This window comes from Cervus elaphus, chromosome 6, assembly GCF_910594005.1.
Source record: "Cervus elaphus chromosome 6, mCerEla1.1, whole genome shotgun sequence".
Classification (NCBI taxonomy): Eukaryota; Metazoa; Chordata; class Mammalia; order Artiodactyla; family Cervidae; genus Cervus; species Cervus elaphus.
This window is the reverse complement of record NC_057820.1, coordinates 11925615-11950366: the sequence shown is the minus strand read 5'-3', so window position 1 is coordinate 11950366 and position 24752 is coordinate 11925615. Positions and strand designations below refer to the sequence as shown.

Below are 24752 nucleotides of genomic sequence, written 5' to 3'. Positions count from 1 at the left end.
AGGTCCAATCTCTGGGTTGGGAAGATCCCCTGGAGGAAGGCATGGCAACCCACTCCAGTATTCTGGCCTGGAGAATCCCATGGATAGGGGAGCCTGGCAGGTTACAGTCCATGGGGTCGCAAAGAGTTGGACGTGACTGAAGTGACTTAGCACACACGCACAGGCTGGATTCACTCATTCCATCAAGATTCAGTGATTACTGGCTGTGCTGGGGCTGGCTCCACAGTCCTGGAGGAGAGTGGTCATGCCCCTGCCCTTCTGAGACTCCCTTATCTGGTGGGGGAAAAAGGATGACTTGTCTATTACAAAGGAATTGAGGGAATGATAACTAATGCAGCATGTGATAAGCACTGGAAGAAATGCTCAAGGCAATGGAGGGGGTGGAGAGCCACGTTAGCAGTGGTGAGGAGAACTCTCTGGGCAGGTGATGGTGGAAATATGGCTTAAAGGAGGAGATTCAGCTTGTGAAGACTTGGGATGATCATGCTTATGGAAGGACAGAGACCTTGAGGGATGAAAAGGATTGAGAAGACTCCTGAGAGTCCCTTGGACTGCAAGGAGATCAAACCAGTCAATCCAAAAGGAAATCAACCCTGAATATTCACTGGAAGGCCTGATGCTGAAGCTCCGAATACTTTGGCCACCTGATGCAAAGAGCCTACTTGTTGGAAAAGACTCTGATGCTGGGAAAGATTGAGGGCAGGAGGAGAAGGGAATGACCCAGGATGAGATGGTTGGATGGCATCACCGACTCAATGGACATGAGTCTGAGCAAGCTCCAGGAGATGGTGATGGAGAGGGAGGCCTGGCGTGCTGTGGTCCATGGGGTCACAAAGGCTCGGACATGACTGAGAGACTGAAAAACAACAAGGTCTATAATAGAGGCTATCTTGTTTGGACATCTGATGGAGGGGATAGAGGAAGGAGATGGGATGGCAAAGGTGAGCAGGGCCAGTTAAGCAGCCTCTGGAGATCAAGGAGAGAGGCTACCATTGAGGAAAACCAATGAGAGGTTTACAGGAGGGGTTAATGTGGTCAATTTGCATTTCATAGAGACCACTGCTGTTTGGAGGAAGGACTGGAGGATGCAGGAGGCTGTTGGGGCTGGCAGGAGCAGATGATGGTGGTCTAGAGGGTTCGGCTGGCAGTGGTGGGGATGGATGGAAGGGGCTGATTTGGGTAGATTCCATCCCATGGATGCAAAGCTTTCAGGGTGAGCACGGCACCCTGAAACCACAGCACTCATCATCAGGTTCAACCAATCAACCCATGGTCACACAGCCAGGACCAGCTCAAGCCTGTGTCTCTTCAGAGCTTTCACCACGACTGCCCCAGCATGCTGCCAGCAAACCTTGGAGTCTGCATCTCAAAAATGACTCAGAATGGACCACCCATGACCCACGCCCCGCCCCGGCCCTGCTAGACTGTGAGCCCTCCAGGGAAGCTGGCATCTCCATTTGCCTGGCAGAGTAGACAGGTGGCTGATATTTACGTACTTGAAGTAAATGCTTGACATTTGATTTTGAAAAGGTTTGATATACTGTTTGCTACAAAAAGGTGGATGCTTTATCTTCAAGGTGTCTGTCAAAACGATGTGCAGGAAAAATGGTTGCACCCTGAAGTCCATGACAACCAGCCTTAGGTCTGCGGAGCACGTGTGACTGACACTCCCACTGCCACGAGCCTTGCTGCACATCCCGGGGGCAGTTCACGGCGCTGAGAGCTGGTGTTTCACCTTCCTGACTTCCCTGGGTGTGTTTTGGAAGCGTCTGTAGATAACTTATTAACACTTCTGTTGCCAGTTTATTAGTTTACAGTGCAGCAGAATATTGACAAACCTGCCTCCCTGCACTTTCTTTGTTGTTCAGGGCTGAGGCCACAACTTGTTTACTGGTGGCGGAGCCTCCTCCCAGCACAGGACCTAGGACACACATAGCAGGTACTCTGTAAAGATTCACACGATCAGTGGAGGAATGGTTAAGACACCCTGGGTTCACAGGACATCTACATCATGTCTCCTCTCTCTTTTCTTCTCAGGCCTTCAGGCCACCCCTGCAGGACAAATCTAAGCAACCATGAGAATCCTGCACAGCCCACAGTGCCTATGGGTTTTCATTTCCATTATTTCATTCGAACTCCCCAGCCAGAGAAGGTGGTGAGACATGGCGGGTTAGGGCTCTGGTGTCAGTAAGAACAGGTGGAAGTTCTGGGTCCACCAGATCCCTCTAGAATGCAGACCTATCACAAGTGAGGTATGATAGAAGGGACTTACTAGTGGGAGGAGGGGGTTTGTGAGGTTTAAATGAAGTACTGTGTGCAATCACTTAGTATAAGTCTGCCCCATGTGAAGTACTGAATAAATGTTAATTATTCAATAATTGTTAGCTACTAGAATAATAGTTTTAAACTCATCTGCATTATTTCCTCCCATTTTATGAACTAACTATAACTCAAAGAAGGGGTGTGACTAGCCCAAGGTCTATTGACAGGAGTGATAACGGTGATGGTGATGATAGTGATGATGGTGATGGTGATGATAGTGGTGATGGTGATGATACTAGTAATGGTGATGGTGAAGATGATGGTGATGGTGATGATAGTGGTGATGGGTGATAGTGGTGAAGGTGATGGTGATGATAGCGGTGAAGGTGATGGTGATGATGGTGATGGTGATGATGGTGATGATAGTGGTGATGGTGACGGTGATGATAGTGGTGAAGGTGATGGTGATGATGGTGATGGTGATGATACTAGTAATGGTGATGATGGTGATGGTGATGATAGTGGTGAAGGTGATGGTGATGATGGTGATGGTGATGATACTAGTAATGGTGATGGTGATGATGGTGATGATAGTGGTGATGGTGATGATGGTGATGGTGATCATAGTGGTGATGGTGATGATAGTGGTGATGGTGATGATGGTGATGGTGATGATAGTGGTGAAGGTGATGGTGATGATGGTGATGGTGATGATACTAGTAATGGTGATGATGGTGATGGTGATGATAGTGGTGAAGGTGATGGTGATGATGGTGATGGTGATGATACTAGTAATGGTGATGGTGATGATGGTGATGATAGTGGTGATGGTGATGATGGTGATGGTGATCATAGTGGTGATGGTGATGATAGTGGTGATGGTGATGATGGTGATGGTGATGATAGTGGTAAAGGTGATGGTGATGATGGTGATGATAGTGGTGAAGGTGATGGTGATGATAGTGGTGATGGTGATGATAGTGGTGAAGGTGATGGTGGTGATAATGCTGTCAGCTGTGATAATGATGCTAAAAATGGTGGTGGTGATGATGATAATGATGCTAGTGATAATGATGGTGATGATGGTGATGGTGGTGGTGATGATGGTAGCTAGGATGGTGATAATGACAGTGATTATGATAGAAGTGATGGTGATAGTGATGAAGGTAGAGATAATGGTACTGCTGCAGCTGCTGAATGATGGTGGTGGTAACTGTGGCAGGCATTGGGAAAAGCATTTGACATACATTATTTCACTTAGTTATTACTACTATATGGTCATAGGATTCCCCTGGTGGCTCAGATGGTAAAGAGTCTGCCTGAAATGCGGAAGACCCAGGTTCAATCCTTGGGTTGGGAAGATCCCCTGGAGAAGGAAATGGCAACCCACTCAGTATTCTTGCCTGGGATCCCATGGACAGAGGAGCCTGGTGGGCTACAGTCCACGGGGTCGCAAAGAGTCGGACATGAGTGATCGACTTCACTTTCACTTTTTTCCACTATGTGGTAGTATCACATGACAGTTAGAGCATGCCCGGGCATATCCATGATGGTTAGTGCATGGGATGGGATGTAATTATGGTTAAGGGCACTGGGCGGCATATGGCACTCAGCTCCTGTGTCTCTGGCTTAGCTGTTGCAACAACCAAGTTTTCTTGGACAACTGCAACCCTGGTGTCCACCACGAGGAGCCGTCTGACACAGGTCTAGTCTCACAACCTTTCTCCTGCAGGATACAAACCTGATTTCAATTCCCACATCTCTATCTACTGGCTATGTGACCAAGTGAGTGAGTGAAAGTCATTCAGTCATGTCTGACTCTTTGAGACCCCATGGACTGTAGTCCTGCCAGGCTCCTCTGTCCATGGAATTCTCCAGGTAAGAATACTGGAGGTAAGGACATCTATAGCTCTCAGTTTTCACATCTATGAAATGATGATAAGACTAGTTCCTACCCCTTAGCATTGTTTTGAGGATCAGATGCAGCAAGCTTAGCAATGTGTGTCTGTCCTGTTATTTTTGCTCCTGGCAAGCTTCTCTAAACATTTTCTTTAGTTCCCATCCTCTTGCTCTGCTGTTTCCTAACTCTTGCCAGGTACCTGAGAAAAATCTCAATTTCTACATAAAAGAAATAAAACGCAGCTGTCCAAACTTTCTTATGATTCATGTTCATTAAAATTCTTCAATGGAACCACTATCGTCAATTTCAAAAGCCCTTTAAAAGGCCTAGAAATCCCTTTAAAAATCTCCATCAGTGTGTCCATAAATCACATAATCCTTTAAAACACATTTTCCCCTGGAGTACCAGCTTTGAAAAAAATAGCTTATTAAAATTTTTAAATCAAATATAATTATTTTGAAAATTCTTTATGGCTATTCTGCTGTTTTTCACTAGGCTTAATCTTGCTTGTCCATTTGCTCACCCATTTTCATCCAACGTTTATGTACCAAGTCCTTTGCTGAGTATTTTCAGAATCTACTAGTTCACATCCTAATCCTCCACTGGACATGTGAGGAAACCAAGGCACAGCGTAGCAGAATGGCTTGCTCAAGGCAGCACAAGCTGTAAATGATAGTGAGTGCCAAGTCGTGTCCGACTCTGTGTGACCTCATGGACTGTAGCCCGCCAGGCTCCTCTGTCCTTGAGATTCTCCAGGCAAGAATCCTGGAGTGGGTTGCCATGCCCTCCTCCAGGGGATCTTCTCGACCCAGGGATAGAACCCACGTCTTATGTCTCCTGCATGGGCAGGTGGGTTCTTTACCACTAGTGCCATCTGGGAAGTCAGGCCTGGTCCCCAAACCAAGAGCTTCTGGTGTGGGGAAGAGATTCTCTCCCTTGCTCTTTCCCTAGGAGATGTTAGACAGAGGATAAAGACAGGGTTTCCAAAGAGCTGTGTTTTATGATGGTAAGCACAGCCTGCAGCTTGAGGACAGGGAGCTGGCACCAGAGCCCAGTCAATGCAGGAAGGAGGCTGAATGCTTGGGAAGTTCCACAGCTTTGAGGCTGCCTATTCAGCCAAATGGGAGAAGCAGGGCTGTCCTTCTGTCTCTGGGGAGCTCGGATGCCTACACCCTTGTAGCCCTTGCAGAGGCTTGTCCCATCCTGACTCAGTGGGCGCCTCTGGCTCTGCAAACTGCAAGGTGGGAGGTTTTGGTTCTCCTCTAAGCCTCAGTCTTCCCACCTATAACCTGAGCATGGGGATGAGCTATTTGAAACCTCAGTAAGATCTGTTGACTTGGCACATGTCAATTATGACTATGCCAAGGCACCCAGGCTAACAGCTAACAGCACTGGCTTTGGAGTCAGATAAACTCTCCACTTCTAGCCTGTGTGTGTGAGACCACAGGCAAGTCACATGGCTCTAAACTTTCCCATCCATAAAATGAGGATAGAGCCATAGTTCCTACCTCTTAGCATCGTGTGGGGATTAAATGAGACAGGGCTGAGGACTTCCCTGGTGGTTCAGTGGATTAGAGAATCTGCATTGCAAAGTGGGGGACTCAGGTTCGATCCCTGGTTGGGGAAGTATGATCCCACATGACTCAGAGCAACAAGAGAGGATCCGTGCATTGCAGTGAAAGATCCCAGAGGATGCAGCAATGATCCTGCGTGCTTCAACTAAGACCTGAGCAACCAAATACATAAATACTCACAAAAATGAAAAAAATGAGACTGCTTAGCAAAGTGTACAATACATAGCAAAGGCTCAACCATGTCAACTGCGATAGCTCTTCTTCTCTTCATTCATTCACTTAATATACGTTCATTGTGTATTGACTATGGGCCAGATGCTGGGGGGCTTCCCTGGTAGCTCAGCTGGTAAAGAATCCGCCTGCAATGCAGGAGACTCCAGTTGGATTCCTGGGTTGGGAAGATCCCCGGAGAAGGGATAGGCTACCCACTCCGGTATTCTTGGGCTTCCCTGGTGGCTCAGCTGGTAAAGAATCTGCCTGCAATGCAGGAGACCTGGGTTCTACCCCTGGGTCGGGAAGATCCCCTGGAGGAGGGCATGGCACCCACTCCAGTATTTGTGCTTGGAGAATCCCCATGGACAAATTTAACTTCTGATTTCCAGGAGCTGCCAGCATCTGGGGCCCCACTAAGTCAAGAAAGCCAAAGCCATCACAAGACTAACATTCTCCTGGACCACGCCTCTTCTGAGCAATTTTAACCATAAAAATAGTTCAGGCATTAAGTACTTCCTGTGTGCCAGGCTCTGGAAAAGTTTTCCCTTTGTGGAGTTTTAAATTTTTTCAGAGCTCAAGTGACAAATTTCATAGGGATATGGCATCAGACGTGGTTGATCATGGGTAAGGAGGAATTACAAGTCACCAGGAGTCACTGGTCTGAACTGAAAGAGCAAAGGCAGTTTGCTCCTTTTGTATCCAGAGATGCTGCAAAATTGAGTACCACCTGGAGACTTTCCTGGTGGTCCAGTGGCTAAGACTCTGTGCTCCCAGTGCAGGGGGCGTGGGTCCAATCCCTGGTCAGGGAACCAGATATGCCACAACTGAGAGTTTGCATTCTGCAACTAAAGATGCTATGTGCTGCAACTAAGACCTGGCATAGCCAAATAAATAAATAAAATAAAATATTAAAAAATCAAGTACCACCTGTCCAGCCCCACCCCCATTTGCCAAATGGGGAGACTGAGGCCAGAGAGGTGAAGTGTGAGTCTCCATGTTTGAGGATTTCCAAACTAGCATGTCTGCTCTAGTCAATGTCCTTCCTGGGAATTCCTAGCTCCTGCACATGCTGAGACTATTCCCACTGCTGGGCATGCCCCCGGCTTTGGACACAATCCAGGTCACAAGGGATGTAGCAGTTGGTTTATCACGGGCTTGGTTCCTGGTTTTTGTTTGTTGTTCAGTCACTAAGTTGTGTCCAGCTCTTTGTGACCCCATGGGCTGTAGCCCATCAGGCTCCTCTGTCTTCCACTGTTTCCTGGAGTTTGCTCAAATTCATGTTCATTGAGTCAGTGATGTTGTCTAACCATCTTGTCCTCTGTTGCCCCCTTCTCCTGCCTTCAATTTTTCCCAACCTCAGGGTGTTTTCCAATGAGTTGGCTTTTTGCATTAGGTGGCCAAAGTATTGGAATTTCAGCTTCAGCATCAGTCCTTCCAAAGAATATTCAGGACTGATTTCCTTTAGGATGGACTGGTTGGATCTCCTTGCAGTCCAAGGGACTCTCAAGAGTCTTCAGCACCACAGTTCAAAAGCATCAATTCTTTGGTGCTCAGCCTTCTTTATGGTCCAATTCTCACATCTGTACATGACTGGAAAAACCATAGCTTTGACTATACGGACCTTTGTCAGCAAGGTATACAGACCTTTTTAATACACTGTCTACGTTTGTTATAACTTTCCTTCCAAGAAGCAAGCATCTTTTAATTTCATGGCTTCAGTCACCATCTGTGGTGACTTTGGAGCCCCCGAAAATAAAATCTGTCACTGCTTCCACTTTTTCCCATGAAGTAATGGGGCCGGATGCCATAATCTTAGCTTTTTTAATGTTGAGTTTCAAGCCAGCTTTTTCCCTTTTCACTTCCTGGAGGAGGAAATGGCAATCCACTCCAGCATTCCTGCCATGAGAACCCTTGAATAGTATGTGGCTCCCAGTAGGTGATAATATAGAAGTCATGCCACCTTTCTCCCCTTTCTCCCAGCCTAACCACAGCCCAAGGAGTTAGCCAGCAGAGGTCCTGACCCCAGCCTGTGTTCTAGCTTGCATAGAGCATGTCTCCTAAGGAAATGGAAGGGAGGCTCCTCCAGGAGGGAAAGTGAGAGGCAGGTGTGAATTGAACTAGACAGGAGGAGGTGGTCCTGTCCCCACCACCTATTCCTCCCATGGATGGCATCATCGCCTCTTCATTCCTGTATTCTTTGCTTGCTTGTTATATTCTTTGTGGGCAGATATCTTGTTTCTTTTCCTCCCTGTAGCAACCTGCGTCTATTAATAGACGTTTATGCTCAATAGATGCTTGTGGAATGGATGACTAGACAGGAAATGAGGATGGTTAAACAGGTCTTGTAAGTGTGAGTGGAAATTTACTCTGTGGATGGAGGGCTAACCAGGTCCTGGGGCCAGCATGGGGCAGAATATGGGAGAGGGTCTAGAGGATGCTGTTTGGGGGGAATCCAGCTTGGGGTGGAGGAGATAGGATAGAAGAGGCATCGTCTGGAGGGCCCACTGGGCGGATCCCAGGGTCTAGATCACTATGCGAGGGGGTTCGGAGTTTGCAGGTGGGAGGTGCAGTGGCCAGCCGTAAGGGTTTGGCAGGAGAGAGCCATCATCAGATTTGTGATGGGAAAGTATCGCCGGGCATGGAGTGGAGCTTGCATTGGTGAAGGGAGAGTGTGGAGGCAGATAAGGACGCTGGTTAGGACATGATCATTGAGAACTTGAGGAAAAAAACTGGAAAAAGTTTGTGTAAAAGCACTGCAAGGCTTTCAGCATCATTAACGACCATCTTCTGTGATTCTCACCAGAATTTGCATGGGATCAATCATAGACTTAGCTGCCTTCTTAAACTGTGCTCCACTGAAATACAGAGTGAGTCCCCTTTTGACTACCAATTAGTGCGTTTTGATAAAGATTTTATTCCAGTGGAATTTCTTTCATCTGGACTGTTAAGAAGACCCATTCTTCAGTTTGAAAGTTTCTGTGCTGGAGTTTATGGGGGAGGGGATGCTTTTGAAGCATTTCAGGAGAAAAGAGGCCACATAAGGCCACACGGACTCTGCTAATCCTAATTAAAAATGAGGAGCTGCACACTCTAATGAGCGCAGGCAGCTAATTAGCAGGTAGGAAAACACAGTTCAAATCTATCAGGACCAGCTCACGGTGACGTGTTTGTTCTGTTTGGTGGGTTCACACCCTTGGATGATGCTTCAAAGCTTTGTCAGGAGTTTACATTTCCACAAAGTCAGAGATCAGAGGTCTCCGTAGTCAGCTCTCCTGGGCACACTTCAACACCCTTCCTTTGGATGAGCACTGGAAGGGCTGTCGAAGCAGACAGGCAAGGGTGCCTGGATAAGGAAGGGTCTTTGGTCTGGGTGCTGCACCTTAAGGCAGCCTTGAATGAGCCAAGGCAGTCACACCCTCAGCCTGGGTCTTGGCAGAGTGGTTTTGTACATTCATTTAGCGTGCACAAACGACTGAGTTCTTGGCTCTGAGCTGAGGTGGTGCTGGGCACTGGGAACACAGTTCCGACTGAGTGATGGTCCCCGGGCTAGATGGCATCTTAGATCCTGTGGGTTCACGGTGCTGTCTCGAGATCCCAGAATGCTGAAGCACATGTGGTTGGTGGTCCACCCTTATTCCAGGCCCCCCTCCCATCTCAGGGCAGCTGACCCAGCACCCTCCTGCCAGCTGCAACCCTGGCACATGGCTTTGTCTGGCTTTCCATCAGCCAGAGGGCTGGGGAGTTGACACCTCTTTCTCCCCAGACTGACTGCAGGGAGTTTGGATGCATACTTCCGAGGGGATGACTCTGAAATGTATATTTCCTAGAGCTTTTCAGCAGGATTCTGCTCTGGTTGTCTGGAGAAGTAATATGCTCACGATTGTACCTTCCATGGGTTGGGAAGACCCCCTGGAGGAGGCAACCCACTCCAATGTTCTTGCCTGGAGAATCCCATGGACAGAGGAGCCTGGCGGGCTATAGTCCCTAGGGTCGCAGAGTCGGACACGACTGAGCAACTTAGCATGCAGCAAGAACGTCTCTTTCTTCTACTTCCTTCCTTTCCCACTTCAGTTGCCCATTTTCAGGCATTTCCTGGGATCAACCCCCAAATATTAATAAACTACTTTCCTCGAGTCCTTAACTTAGCATCTCTTTGTGGGGAAACCCATCCTTGTTTTCAAAGTCCTGCACTGCCCAAGACTGAAGCCCAGGCCAGCCTGCTCTTCTGAACAGCAGTTGAGTTATAACCTAGACTCCTGGGCCACTAGCTTGTCCCAGCTTTGCAAACAGAATGTCCTGCATTTCAGAAACCGCGGGGGTGGCTGGTCACTGCACTGGCATATCAACTTATCTCTTGACATTAGCAGAGGTTATTGTGTTTATGAGATGTGGGGAAAGAGAAAAGTCAAGTTGCTAGTATTTCCAGACGAATCGAATTGATCTCCAAAAGAACTGAGCAGAAGAGACAGTGGAAAGGGCTTTCAAATGTGGGTTTGGTGAGGGCAGGAGCTGGGCTTTGTGGAGACTCAACACATGAGCAATGCGGAGAGCAAGAAAGATGGAGAATGAAGTTTTCAACATATCCTGCTGCCTGCTGTCAATGATGCCCTCATGCCTGGCTATCTGGTAGAATTTAATCGCTGCTTCTCTTTGGCTAGAAGACGTTTCTGTAAATGCGACTTGGCTGAGGCTGACTTACGGCGGGCAGGCACTTTCAAATTCATCAGGAGTTTTCCTTTGCTTTTTCCTTGTTCATCTTGGAGGGTGGCCATGTCGTGCCCCATTGATCAATGGGTGGGGAGACCGTATGATGTGTTTTCAGAGACTTGGGGGCTACTCTTAATAATGACATCTGGACACCCAGGGCAAGCTAACACTGTCCCAGGCAAACCGCTGAGGAGGGAATCCGGCTCAAGGTGAAAACTCTCAACTGAGGTCCCATAGCTGGTCAGGCAGCGGCAGAGGAGCGATTCAAACCCAGGTCTACTGGACCTTCCAGAGATCCTCTCAGTCAATGCCAACAGCTTGAACATAATAATACCTACCACGTGCTGCCTGCCCATGGTGTGGCCGCCTGTGCAGCGCTATAGTAATTAATTAAGTGATTAACATATATTAATTACTATATACTAATATGTAGTTAATTAATTATAGTAATTAAGAGCTGCTTGCTCTTTCTAGGTAGGTCGTGTTATCCCCAGCTTAAAGATGAAGGAACTGAGTCTCAGAAAGGGGAGGCGACTTGCCCAAGGTCATTCATCTAACATGTGGCAGGGATTTGACATGTGGTCTCCCTGCCACGCCAGCGATGAGGCTGAGTCGGGGTGCACAGGGAAGGAAGCCCATGTAAACAGTTAAAACGGGAGGCCCAGGAGGGATGCTGGAATACATCTCGCGTGGCCAAGTTGAAGTGCTTTGTGCACGCGTGACCTCGACAGGCCTTGGGGCTTTTCCTCACTTTCCTCGGAGTGTCCTCAGTGGAGAGGTGAGCTTATTCTTTTCCAGGCAAAATCTCAAATCTCCTCAAATCCTCGTGGCCCCCAGCTCCCGCGGCCGTGGCAGATGTTCAGACTGAGATAGAAACTCCCCTTGGAAGTTGGGGAGCGCTGTCTTTGCCGAAGTAGCAGCCCCAGCTATGTTTCCATCCCAGACTGGCTGTGATGTGCCTGCCTCAGTACAGCTGAATCATTTCCAAATCAAAAAGCTGAAGTCCATGGGGGTCCGCTCAGCCTGGGCTCCTGAAGGTGGGGGGAACAGAACCCTTCCTGCTGGGCGGGACCACAGCTGCTCAGCTGGCCTGTTTTCACAGCCTCGGTTCTCCTGCCAGCGAAGCTGCTACCTTGCTGGACAGGGCAAAGGCAGCGAGGACAGCCTGCAGGGCCCACCACACCTGGCCTGCACCTGGTGGCTCCTACGGGATCCCCTTTCCTTGCCTTCTCTTCTCACCTGAAAAACTCTCACCTTTTAAAATTTACCACTGCCCTCTTCCTCTGCAAGCTCATAGCCCCCTGCCACTGGGGAACATGACCAGTCACGGCCCGCCCCCCATGAATTGGTGCCCTTCCATTCACTTCCATTCAGCTCTGGAGGGCTGGACTCCAGGTCTGCCTGGCTCCTTTCTGTGGAGTCCCATCAGCACAGTTCCTTGTATACCTCAAGTGACGGGGAGCTTACTTCTTGCAAAAGAATGAATTCAGCTGTTACATGGAGCCTTAGCCTGAGTCCTGCTCCTCTCTGAGGCCCTGGCTTCCAGATTCCTCCTTCCCCGAAAGGTCCTCCCTGAGGCTGGCATGCACAAAGACCACATCTTCGTCTCACTCACTGGTGCATCTTGCTACCTGGATCAGCACCTTGGCAGCTGCGAGCAGGGAATCACACCAGGGCCTGTGCACTGGCTGTCCCCTCTACCTGAGCTGCTTGTCTTCAGATACATGCCCGGAGGCCTCCCTCCCATCTCTCAGATCTCTGCTTCATTGTCACCTCTCCTAAGGAGGTCTTCTGTGCCCCCCTGCCCATCTCAGATAGCACCCTTCCACCATCTCCTCCCTCTCATTTTGCATGGCCTTTCTTTAGAGCACTCATCAGTATTTTTACATATTTATATTTTTATGTGCTTACTCTAACCCTCCTCTGACAGAATGTCAGCTCCTTGGAGGCACATACATCATCTGTTTTGTTCCATTTGTTCAGTTGCTAAATCATGTCTGATACTTTGCGACCCCATGGATGGCAGCACGCCAGGCTTCCCTGTCCTTCACTATCTTCCAGAGTTTGCTCAAACTCATGTCCATTGAGTCAATGATGCCATCGAACCATCTCATCCTCTGTCGCTCCCTTCTCCTCCTGCCCTCATTCTTTCCCAGCATCAGGGTCTTGTTCCATGCCCTGCCCTAATTTCTAGAACAGTCTCACTGTATAGAGTACGAGAGCTCAATGAACATTGGTCAATGGACGAATCAATGAATGAAACCGGCTGCCTCTCCACTAGGTAAGTCATACTCCTCTTTTCATCTCCTGGGACTAGAATGGAGTCATATGCAGAAAAGGTGATTACTAACAACTTGCTGAATGAAAGACTGAAAATACAGCCACACTGCTAATATTTTGAGATTGGATCAAATTCCTCCTTGCTTCAATATTCCAGTAATATCCCACTGCATTGAAAATAAAATCCTAGCTGCTTACCAGAGAGCTACAAGTTCCTCCATCTCTGGGCCCCTCTTTCTGTCCAACTTCACCTCTAACTTCACTTCTCTCCCTTACTGACAACACTCCAGCCTTCCCTGAACCTGTCAAGTAGTTTCTGCCTCAGGACCTTTGCACATCCTTTCCCTAGATCCTCACAGGGCCACTTCCTTCTCAGCATCCCAGCCTTGCCTCCAGTGCTCACAGCAGCCCCTCCTGCCCACATTCACTAAAGGCAACTCTTCACTTACCACTTCAGCTCTCACCCTATTTTTTCCTTCTTAGTTCATGTCACTCATCTTAAAGTATTAGTTTACTGGACAGGGTCCTATAAATATGCACTTGTTGGCAGTGGCTGCTTGGGGTCTGAGCACTCCCCCACCCCATCTCGCCCCTCCAAGACGTAAGATGCAAGAACTAAGATCATGTCTCTCTGCCATTCACCAGTGTGTCTAGGGTGCCGGATCAACATAGGAGTGCTTGATAAATACTTTTAAATTAATGAATGCACTTTCCTGTCAACCTTACTCATCCTGCTCCTCTTTACTGTACTTGACCCTCAAGTTCACGGAATTTGTACTCTCCAGGTTATTTTTCCAGTTTATAGGTCATAATTGTTTATAATTATTTTACAATTTATACTATGCTCAGTTGCTTCAGCTGTGTCCTACTCTTTGTGACCGACCCCATGGATTGTAGCCCACCAAGCTCCTCTGTCCATGGGATTCTCCAGGCTAGAATACTGGAGTGAGCTGTCATGCCCTCCTCCGGGGGATGTTCCTGACCCAAGGACCGAACCCGTGTCCCCTGCATTGCAGGTGGATTTTTCACTGCTGAGCCACAGAGAAGCCCTTTATAATTTATGTATTTATGTATGTTATTCACACAGTCACGTCCAACTCTTTGAGACTCTGTGGACTGTAGCCCACCAGGCTCCTCTGTCCATGGGATTCTCCAGGCAAGAACACTGGAGTGGGTTGCCATTTCCTTCTCCAGGGGAATCTTCCCAACCCAGGGATGACACCTGGGTCTCCTGCATTGCAGGCAGATTCTTTACCATCTGAGCCACCAGGGAAGCACTTTATAACTTATAATCATGTATAATAATTTCAGGCTATAATTATTTGATGTTTATCTTAATTAGATGATGAAGTCCCAGAGATGGAAAATGTCTCTGACTCTGTTTCTGCATCCCAAGTGTGGAACACAGTACCTGGCACATGGCGTGTGTTCAAAATATTTTGCTGAATGAAATAATTGGGACCATAACTGAGAAAAGATAAAAGAGCAAAAACTGTACTGTAAACTGCCAAATACGTTTCAGAAAATCCACGCACTGAAGCACATGCCTGAGTTTTCTTTATAAAGGAAGCCCCCGCAGGCCCTTTTAAGACCTAAAAAGCTTGATTTTCTATTTTTGCACGTTTTATTTAAACAAAGAAGCCGGGTGCACACAGGGAAACACTGCAGGGGTGAGACAGTACACGGACTCGCGCCAGCCCCTCCCCTGGCTCCGTCTGAGAAATGAGACTTCAAGGTGGGTGAAATTTTCCATTAGAGACGCCATTGTCTTAGAAAAATAACCCTCGGCCTGTTCTGTTTGATGTCCTCTCAGAAGCAATTCTCTTCCCAAAGACTTGTTTGATTTAGTGAAGACTCAGGTCTCCAGAGCTTGGCCTCCTGAACTGCAGAGCGCTGGGTGGAGGGTGGGGGGCGGGGAGGGTGGGATCCACTTCTGCTAAGACGACACCCACCAGGGGCAGTTTTCTTAAGCACAGGAAGCTGACCTGTGGCTTAGGAAACCTTGTAACAGCCCCGCTCCTTGGGTGGTTTCTGTAGGCTGGAATTCTATTAGGCACTTGGCAGACATTTCTTTTACACTCAGATCACAGCTTTCTTTTATCCATCATCCTCCTATTATAGGTGGGACCAGACCAGAGAGCTGAGCTAAGCTGCCCAAGGTCACACAGCTGGGAAGTAGGGTCCTGGCCTTCAGGCCCAAGGTTGGAAGAGGATGAAGCACATAGTTTCTTGACTACATCAAGTGGCCCATGGGAAACATAAAATAGAGGAAATGCCGTTTCATATTGCAGAGTTTTTCTTCCCCTTGTGCAAACTTGGAGCATAAAGGATGCTGTGACAGATGGGATGCATGCGTGAGTAGTCACTCAGTCATGTCTGACTCTGCAATCCCATGGACTGTAGCTGGCCAGGCTCCTCCATCCACGGGATTTTCCAGGCAAGGTTACTGGAGTTAGGTAGCCATTCCGTTCTCCAGGGGATCTTCCCGATCGAGGGATTGAACCCAGGTTTCCTGCATTGTAGACAGATTCTTTATTGTCTAAGCCACCAGGGATGCCTGACAGATAGAAATAATGTCCCCACAAAGAAGTCCACATTCTAGTCCCCAGAACCTGTGACAATGTTACCTTACATGGCCAAGGGACTTTGCAGATGGCATTAAGAATCTTGAGATGGGGAAATTCTCCTGCCTGATCAAGATGGGCTCTGTGTCCTTAAAATAAATGTCTACGCAAGAAGGAGGCAAGGGGATCAAAGTCAGAAAAAGAGATGTTATGACAGAAGCAGAGGTTTGAAGATGGAGGAAGAGAGAGACAAAGAAAACAGGAAAGAATAAATTCTCCCCTAGAGCTTCTATAAGAAGAGTTGCCCTGCAGGCTCAGTTTAGACTTTTGGGCTCCAAACTGTAAGATAATTAATGAGTGTTGTTTTTGTTGGCTAAGTTTGTAGTAATTTGTCAAAACAACAAAAGCAAACAATGCAGAGTCTAAAAGATACTCTCTTCTTTCAGACACTGGTGCCTTAGAGAGACTGGCTTAGAGCCAAGAGGTGGTTTGAAGACCCTCTTTCCTTTCTGTCCTGAGTGTGCGGGCATCAGCATTTGAGGCATCGCCTGCTGCCCTCTCTGCCCTGTCTTCTCTTCCTCCAGCTCTCGGGATGTTCTGTTCCCACATGGCTTCACATCTTTGCTCAATTGTCACCTTGCCTCTAGGACCTTCCCTGACAAGTTGCAAAATCTTCCCAGAGAAGCTTCCTGGCCACCTCCCCTACTCAACTTTTCTCTGTAGTGCTTATTCCAGTCCAATATACTTGATAAGTGAATTTTCAGATTGTTTTATATTGTTTCCCTATACAAAGGATATAAAGCCAAAGTGTTAGTCGCTCAGTCGTGTCCAACTCTTTGTGACGCCATGGACTGCTGTGGCCCACCAGGCTCCTCTGTCCATGGGATTCTCCAGCCAAGAATCCTGGAGTGGGTAGCCGTTCCCTTCTCCACGATACACAAAGGATAATGTCTCAATATAATAAACATTCCAGTGCAGTTCAGTCGCTCAGTCGTGTCCAACTCTCTGCGACCCCATAGACTGCAGCATGCCAGGCTTCCCTGTCCATCACCAACTCCTGGAGCTTGCTCAAATTCATGTCCATCAAGTCGGTGATGCCATCCAACCAAATCATCCTCTATCGTCAGCTTCTCCTCCTGCCTTCAATCTTTCCCAGCATCAGGGTCTTTTCCAATGAGTCAGTTCTTCATATCAGGTGACCAAAGTATTGGAGTTTCAGCATCAGTTCTTCCAGAGTGACAGGCATTTTGTCTTTTTTTATTCTTTATCATTATCCCTAGCACCTATAGGAGTGCCTGGCATGTGGCTGCCATTAGTGACTATCCACTGAATAAACGGATGCATTTAATCCTTACAACTTCCCAGTGAGGTGGGTGATATTATTATCTTTAATTTTCAGGTGATGCCCAGAGAGGTTAAGCAACTGGCCCCAAGTCACACAGTTGGTCAGAAGAAGGATAAGTACCTGAACCACGGAAGCTTCTTGTTCTAGGAGCTTCACTTTAGATTACTGTTATGGGATGAATTGTGACATCTCTAGAATTTATGTATTGAAGTCCTAACCTCCAGGACCTCAGAATGTGACTGCATTTGCAAATGTAGATTTTCAGATTAAATGAGGTTATATGCACGAGTCCTAAGGCGACCTGACTGGTGTTTTTACAAGAAGAGGAGACTAGGACACTGACACCTAAACAGGGACAACCATGTGGGAACACCGTGAGAAGTGGGCTTTCCACCACCAAGGAAAGAGGCTGCAGAAGAAACAACCCTGCTGACACCTTGATCTTGGACTTCCCGCCTCTAGAACTGTGAGACAACACGTTTCTGTTGTTTACACCACCTGGTCTGTAGGACTTGGTTATGGCAGCCCCAGTGAACTAGTACACTCACTACACTTTGGGCACCTGATGTGAAGAGTCAGCTCCTTGGAAAAGACTCTGATGCTGGGAAAGACCGAAGCCAAAAGAGAAGGGGGCAGCAGAGGATGAGGTGGTTGAATGGCATCACCGACTCAATGGACGTGAATTTGAGCAAACTCTGGGACGTAGTGAAGGACAAGGGAGCCTGGCGTGCTACAGTCCATGGGGTCAAAGAGTCGGACATGACTTAGCAACTGAACAACAACAAATACTGGTTGAATTACAAGGCAGAGTCTGGTCTGGACCGGCTTACCTCTTAACCCCTCCTGCCAACATTCCCAGCTCCCCCGTGACACCACCAGCCTCCTGACTTCCTGCCATGTCCAAATATATCCTTTCCCATGCCTTTTAGCCTTAGGAAATGCTGTTACTACCTGGAATGTGCATAACCACCACCCCCTGCCTTCGCAATGGTGTTGACTCCTAATCCCCAGAAACCATGAATGTTATCTGGTATGACAAAAGAGATGCTGCAGATATGATAATGTTAGGATCTTGAGATAGAGATCTTGAGACTCTTCTGGGTTATCCTACCCAATTGGGGTGCATGCAGAGTTGCTCAGTCACTCAGTTGTGTCTGACTCTTTGCCACACCATGGACTGCAGCCCAACAGGCTCCTCTGTGCATGGGATTTTCCAGGCAAGAATACTGGAGTGGTTGCCATTTCCTCCTCCAGGGGATCTTCCTGAATCAGGGATCGAACCTGCATCCCTTTCATCTCCTGCACTGGCCGGTGGATTCTTTACCACTGAGCCACCTGGGAAACCCTCAGTCCAGGTGGGCCCAATATAATCACAAGGTCCTTATAAAAGGGAGGCAGGGGGTCAGCGAGGAGAGAAGGTGCTACCCAGCTGGCTTTGAAGATTGAGGAAGGAGCCACAAGCCAATACATGTGGACAACCCGTACGTAGGGAAAGGCCAGAAAACAGACTCTCCCAGACCAGAAGGAACCAGCCCCGCAGACACCTTGACTCTGTCCCACTGACGATGGTTTTAGGCTTCTGGACCCCAGAGCCCTGGAGAATAAATGTATATTTGTTCTGAGGCTAGTGGGGGTTTGTAACAGCAACCACAGGACTCTGACACAGCCCCTGCCCCACCCTGCCTTGCCGCCAGGAATTTCTATTAACCTCTCAAGAAGCAGACACTGCTTCTGCTCCTTTTTTATACCTCCCAGGCCCTGTTTAGCAAAGGTGACTTCTTGCCTAGTATTCATGTTGTGTTAGTTGACATTTACATTGCATGGGTAACAGGAGGTTAAAACAGAGCTTCATTTGGACTCAGAACCAAGACACAACAGAGCCGGCAATTCCAAAGTCAGCTGCAGGTTTCTGCCTGCACGGGGAAGGCCAACAAGGGTTGGTTCTTGGCTCTCGAGCCCCTTCACCCACTGTGAGGTTAGAAGTGGATGAGACAGGAGAGAAGGAGAGAGCACTTGTGTGGAGATTGAGGGGTGCAATTGCTGAACTGTGAGCCCTTCTGCCATCGCAAGAGCAGTTGGGGCCCTCCATGTACCCCATCTCCTAATCCCTGGAGCCTGCGAATACTGCTTTCTATGGCAAAAGGGATGATTAAGTTAAAGTTCTTAAAATCCAGGCTAAGGAGGTGCTTACCCTGGATTATCAGCATGGGTTCTAAAGGCAATCACATACATCTTTCCTGACACAGCAGTAAATAAAGGATGTTAGAGTCATCAGTGACTGTAGCCACCACCAAGGATGAACAGACAAGCCCTGAGGGGACTCAGGATGTGAAAACACGGGATACTGGTCCCAGAGAGCTGAAAGTGAAAGTCACTAGGTCGTGTCTGACTCTTTGTCACCCCATGGACTACACAGTCCATGGAATTCCCCAGGCCAGAATACTGGAGTGGGTAGCCGTTCCCTTCTCCAGGGGATCTTCCTAACCCAGGAATCGAACCCAGGTCTCCTGCATGGCAGGCGGATTCTTTACCAGCTGAGCCACAAGGGAAGCCCAGATAGCTGAGATGCATATGAAAGGAATCATTTCAGTGAGTCCAAACTCTTGCATCTGCCCATAAATAGAAAAGGGCTGAATTCTTTAACTTGAGATATCTAGTTTTCTTTAATTAACAATAGTATTTTGAAGTTTGGACTACCTGCCCTTTGTTGCAAAACTTCGATATAACTTGTCTCCTCCCCCACCGCCCCTCTCAGAGCGTGTCTCTCAGGATCACTTGAGATGCTGCCTCCCGGGCTTGATGTCCTAAAAATTCCTGCCTAATAAAACACAACTGTCAACCCTCAGGTTGTGAATTTATTTTTAACCACATTTATATGGGAGAAGTGGGAGGGGGCTGGGGAGGTACATAGAGGAGGAGGCAAGATGAAGATGCGGCAGAGATTGGAGGGATGTGGCTACAAGTCAAGGAATGCCGGCAGCCACCAGAAGCCAGGAGGGAGGTGTGGACAGACTCTCCCCTGAGCCTCTGAAGGAGCTAAGCTCTCCTGATACCTTGATTCTGGACCTCCGGTCTCCAGACTGTGACAGATGAGGCTTCAGTTGTTAAAGTCATCTGTTCGTGGCACTTTGTACATCAGCCAAGGGACACTAATCACCCAGACAGAGACTCCTCCTCTCACCATCTCAGAGGCTGCAAGGAACAGCTAAGTGACAAATCCACCTGCCTGGTCCCAGGATTGCCCCATCCCAGCCAGGAAGAAGACTGCTGCTGGGGGAATCACAGGGAAGCCTAGAAGCTGGGGTTGGGGGGTGGTGTGTGTGTCACTGACTCTGGGGCTGCAGAACCAGTGTTTTCAAAACTTTCCATCTTTCTGTTGCAGATCCAGGCTTCTTCCCTGAAACCTTGGAGGGCTCAAATTCACTCTCAGAACAGCATTTGCTTAGGATTGCATCTGAGGGACCATCTTTTCTGGGGACAACTTGGCAGACAGTCATAGAGCGCAATGCCAAATTAACACGGCAGGAGATAAACTCACTAATTAACTCTGCCTTAGGCTGCAGAAAAGAGATAAGGAAGGAAACTAAGTGTCTGGAAAAACAGGAGGGAGACTGGCAGGAAAGGTGATGTCAGAGTCAGATAGATGTAGGTTCAAATCCTGGGATATCTCCGCACCATATGATGTGGGCAGGGCAGGCTCCTGGAGCCCAGGTGACCCTGTCTCGAAGAGTGTTTCCTTGGCAGGATGCTCTGAGGATGAGGGTGGCTGTGGTACCTAGCTCTGAACAGGTGCTCTGCCTAAGGAAGATAATATTAATTTTAAAAGTTCCCCTTGGTCTTCCTGAATAAACAGAAAGCTCACTGTGAGCTTGGCGAGCAGCTTGCCCCACCATCTGTTTGGCATTAGTGATGATGCGGATGATGATAACTTGATGATGGAAGTCTGTCATTTCCAAAGCCCACTGGCCCCACATCGACTGCTGCCTGGGAGACAGAAAATATTTTCCTGCCAACAGCATGGCTAGCTTCCTAGGGCTACTCTAACATATCACCAAAACATGGCGACTAAAAACAACGTATTTATTCTCTCGCAGTTCTGAAGGCGAGAAGTCTGAAATGGAGGTGTTGGTAGGGTTAGTTTTCTCTGGAGGCTGTGAGGGAGAAACCATCCCATGTCTTTCACTTTTTTATTTTTAAAACAGTTCGTATTATTTATTTATCTTTGGTTGTGCTGGGGGTCTTCATTGCTGCACGCAGGCTTTCTCTGAGTTGCACGAGCTTCTCATTGCAGTGGCTTCTCTGGTTGCAAAGCACAGGTTCTAGGTGCAAAGCCTTCAGTAGCTGTGGAACAGGGGCTCAGGAGCTGTAGGCTCCTGGGCCCTAAAGTGCGAGCTCAGGAGTTGTGGAGCGTGGGCTTAGGTGCTCCACAGCATGCGGAATCTTCCCAGACCAGGGATAGAACCTGTGTTCCCTGCGTTGGCAGGTGGATTCCTATCCACTGCGCCACCAGGGAAGTCTCCACGCCTTTCTCCTAACTTGCAGTGTTGCTGACACTCCTTGGTGTTCCTTGGCTTGTAGGTTCATCGCTCTGATCTCTGCCTCCATCTTCACGTTACCCACTGTGTCCCTCTCTGTGTCCTCTCCCTGTCTATAAGACACCAGTCATTGGATTTAAGGTCCACCCTGGCTCTAGTCAATCCCAAGGGAAATCAGTCCTGAATATTCATTGGAAGGACAGATGCTGAAGCTGAAACTGAAGCTGAAGCTGAAACCTGATGAGAAGAACTGACTCATTGGAAAAGACCCTGATGCTGTAAATGATTGAAGGCAGGAGGAGAAGGGGATGACAAAGGATGAGATAGTTGGATGGCATCACTGACTCAATGGACATGAGTTTGAGCAAGCTCCGGGAGTTGGTGATGGACAGGGAAGCCTGGCGTGCTGCAGTCCATGGGGTTGCAAAGAGTCGGACACAACTGAGTGACTGAACTGAACTGAACCAACGCTAGGATGATGTCATCTTGACATCCTTAACTAATTACATCTGCAATGACCTTCTTTCTAAACAGGGACACTTTCTGAGGTTCTGAGTGGATGTGAATTTCAGAGGGGGGTATCAATGTTCACTGCATTATGGTAGAAAAGAGCACAAATATCACCATTCTCTGACATCAGTAGCATCTACATGTATGACTTAGAAGAGCCACAAATTTTTGGAGGCTCATCTTCCTCATGGTCAAAATGGGAATAAGACAATCTGCCTGTGGGGCTGGTTGAGGGCTGAGTAAGATGGCTTGAGTGAGATACTCAGCACAGAATCTGAAATGCTGGCTAAATACTAAATGTTCACACTGTCAGCAATCTCATACGACTTTCATGTTGTCCTGAGAGCCGTGGAGGAGAAGTGGGTAGCCAGTGGTCAGTTTGGCCAGCTTACAGGTGTGGGTCTCTGGGTAGCCCCAGAGTTGGTTACTAAGCCTGAAAGCTTCTACAAACAAGACAGTGCTTTTGGGCTGAACTGTCTGCTTGGGAATCTTCCAGAAAATGTGCTAAAATGCCAATTCTGTTGCCTACCCAGCAGTCTGGATCGTGGATAGGTAGAACCACAGCGGGTTCTGAAACACAGCCACCCAGCTAGAGGGCCCCTAGTCCGACTCCTCTATCTATGGAATTCTCCAGGCAAGATCTGGAGTGGGGTTGCCATTCCCTTCTCCAGGGGATCTTCCTGACCCAGGGATCGAACCTAGATCTCCTGAATTACAGTCAGAATTCTTTACCATCTGAGCCACCAGGGAAGCCTGAATTTGGCACAGCCTCTCATTTCACTGAGGTCGATTCATCAAATGACAAAGATGTAAAATTCATTTGTGAATAAGAGAATCTTATTCTCTTCTTCTGTCTATGGGTGTGTATCTCTTGCTCTCTGCACCTTTGCTATCCAGACTCTGGCTTTCCAATCAGGAATCAAATAAATTGACATAATGTGCTGATATATCTCTCGCTATCCAAACCCTGTTACTTGCTGTGTGTATCAGTCTTTGGAATAAAATGGATTTGGAGAGTGAAGAAGACATATATTCTTACTGTTGATACAGATATATTTTATGCTGCTCAGCTATGCTTTTTCTTGCCCCAGTAGCCTTCAGTTACAACAAGGAACTAAATTTAAAACAAGGTGGGGGGGGACATTTTTCCAAATTCACTTATGCAGGCAAAATGAAGAGCAATACTGAAATAGATGAAAGGTGTTAAAATTGTTGGGTTCCACACAAAAGTCTCTACATTCTTAAGAGATAATTAAAAGGAATAAGATAAATTCTGCAAATAGTTTTTCTCTATGACATGGCTTTCAGCGATTTGACCATTCAGTGAGTCGACTTTTGATGAATTAACTTTCTGTAAATTGCTTTGCTTCCTGCATGGCCAATAGGTGGAGGAGTGGGTGTTCATGTCATATGTTGAGACCTTCAAAATAACTAGGGTCTTTGACATTATCCTGTAGCCTGTCTTCACCACTGCAGTTTGCCTTCTCAAATTATGTCAGTGGAGTTTGTCATACATTTCCAGCAGGGACGCTAACTTTTGACTGTTACTTAAAGTAAGCTCCCTTGAGGGGAGGGACTCTGTGTGTGTGTGTGTGTGTGTGTGAGTGTGTGTGCATGTTTGGCTCACGATTTTATCACCAGGACTTGAAGGATGGTTTTTCCAGTTTGCACTCAATAATTATTTGTGACATGGGTAAATGAATGAATGACACCTATTTCTCCCTTAAAATGAGAGTCCTGAATTGTCATCCCTTGCTTAGTCTATGGTTACAGCTTCTGGAGAGATTGCAGAATGGCCATGGTACTTTTCAGCCCCTCCGAATGGGGGTAAAGTCTTTTCTCCACCACTTAGTTCTGGGCTGGCTTTTTGACTCCTTTTGGCCAAGAGAAAGGGACAGAAGTGATGTGAAGCCTGGACCTTGGCAAGTTTTGCACATTTCTTTTCTTCAACTTGGCTACCACCTTGGAAATGAGCTGGGCTAGCCTGCTGGGTGGTGACAGACATCAAGTCACTCCTCTTGATTACAGATCAGTGGTTGAGGCCACCTTGGACGGACTGGAATCCATCCAATCTGCCAGCCAAATGCAGAGATGCATGAAGATCAGCAAAGCCTGGGCCAGGTGTAGCAAAACTACTATGTCAGTGCATAGACTTGGGAGCAATTATAGATTTGTTGTTGTTGTTCAGTCGCTCAGTTGTGTCCAACTCTTTGAGACCCCATGGACTGCCTCACACCAGGCTTCCATGTCCTTCACCATCTTCTGGAGCTTGCTCAAACTCATGTCTATTGAGTCAGTGATGTCGGCAATTATAGGCGGTTGTTGTTTAATCTGCTAAGTTTTGGGGTTATTTGTTACACAGTGATAGCTCCCTAATACAAATTCCTTAATGACCCCTAAATTTATGCCTCTTAAGCCTCTCTCAGGCTTCCCAGATTGTTCAAGTGGTAAAGAATCTGCCTGCAATGCAGGAGATGCAGGAGACTTGGGCTTGATCCCCGGGTGGAGAGGATCCCCTGGAAGAAGAGATAGTACCCCATCCCACTCCAGTATTCTTGCCTGGAGAATCCCGGGGCAGAGGAGCCTGGTGGACTACAGTCCATGGGGTCTCAAGAGCTGGACATGACTTAGCTACTGAGCATGCATGCACTCAAGCCTCTCCCATCTTCCGTTTTTCCCCTCCACGTAGTCTCCACACTACAGACTTTAAAACAGTCTGACAGTGTCACACTGTAGCCTGAAACTCCTCAGTGGCCGCCTACTTCCGGGAGGACAAAGTCTATTAATAGTTCTTCCAGCCCGTGAGGGCCACGATGACCTGGCTCTATTTTCCTTGTGTCTGGACCTTCCCTGCTGCCCCCA

At 47.8% G+C, this 24752-nt stretch overlaps 1 protein-coding gene across 1 annotated transcript in view; it reads right to left on the bottom strand.

Moving 5' to 3' along the window:
• Positions 1 to 24752, bottom strand: part of SLC2A9 (solute carrier family 2 member 9) — a 208141-nt gene that overhangs the window by 25272 nt on the left and 158117 nt on the right. The window lies entirely within an intron of this gene.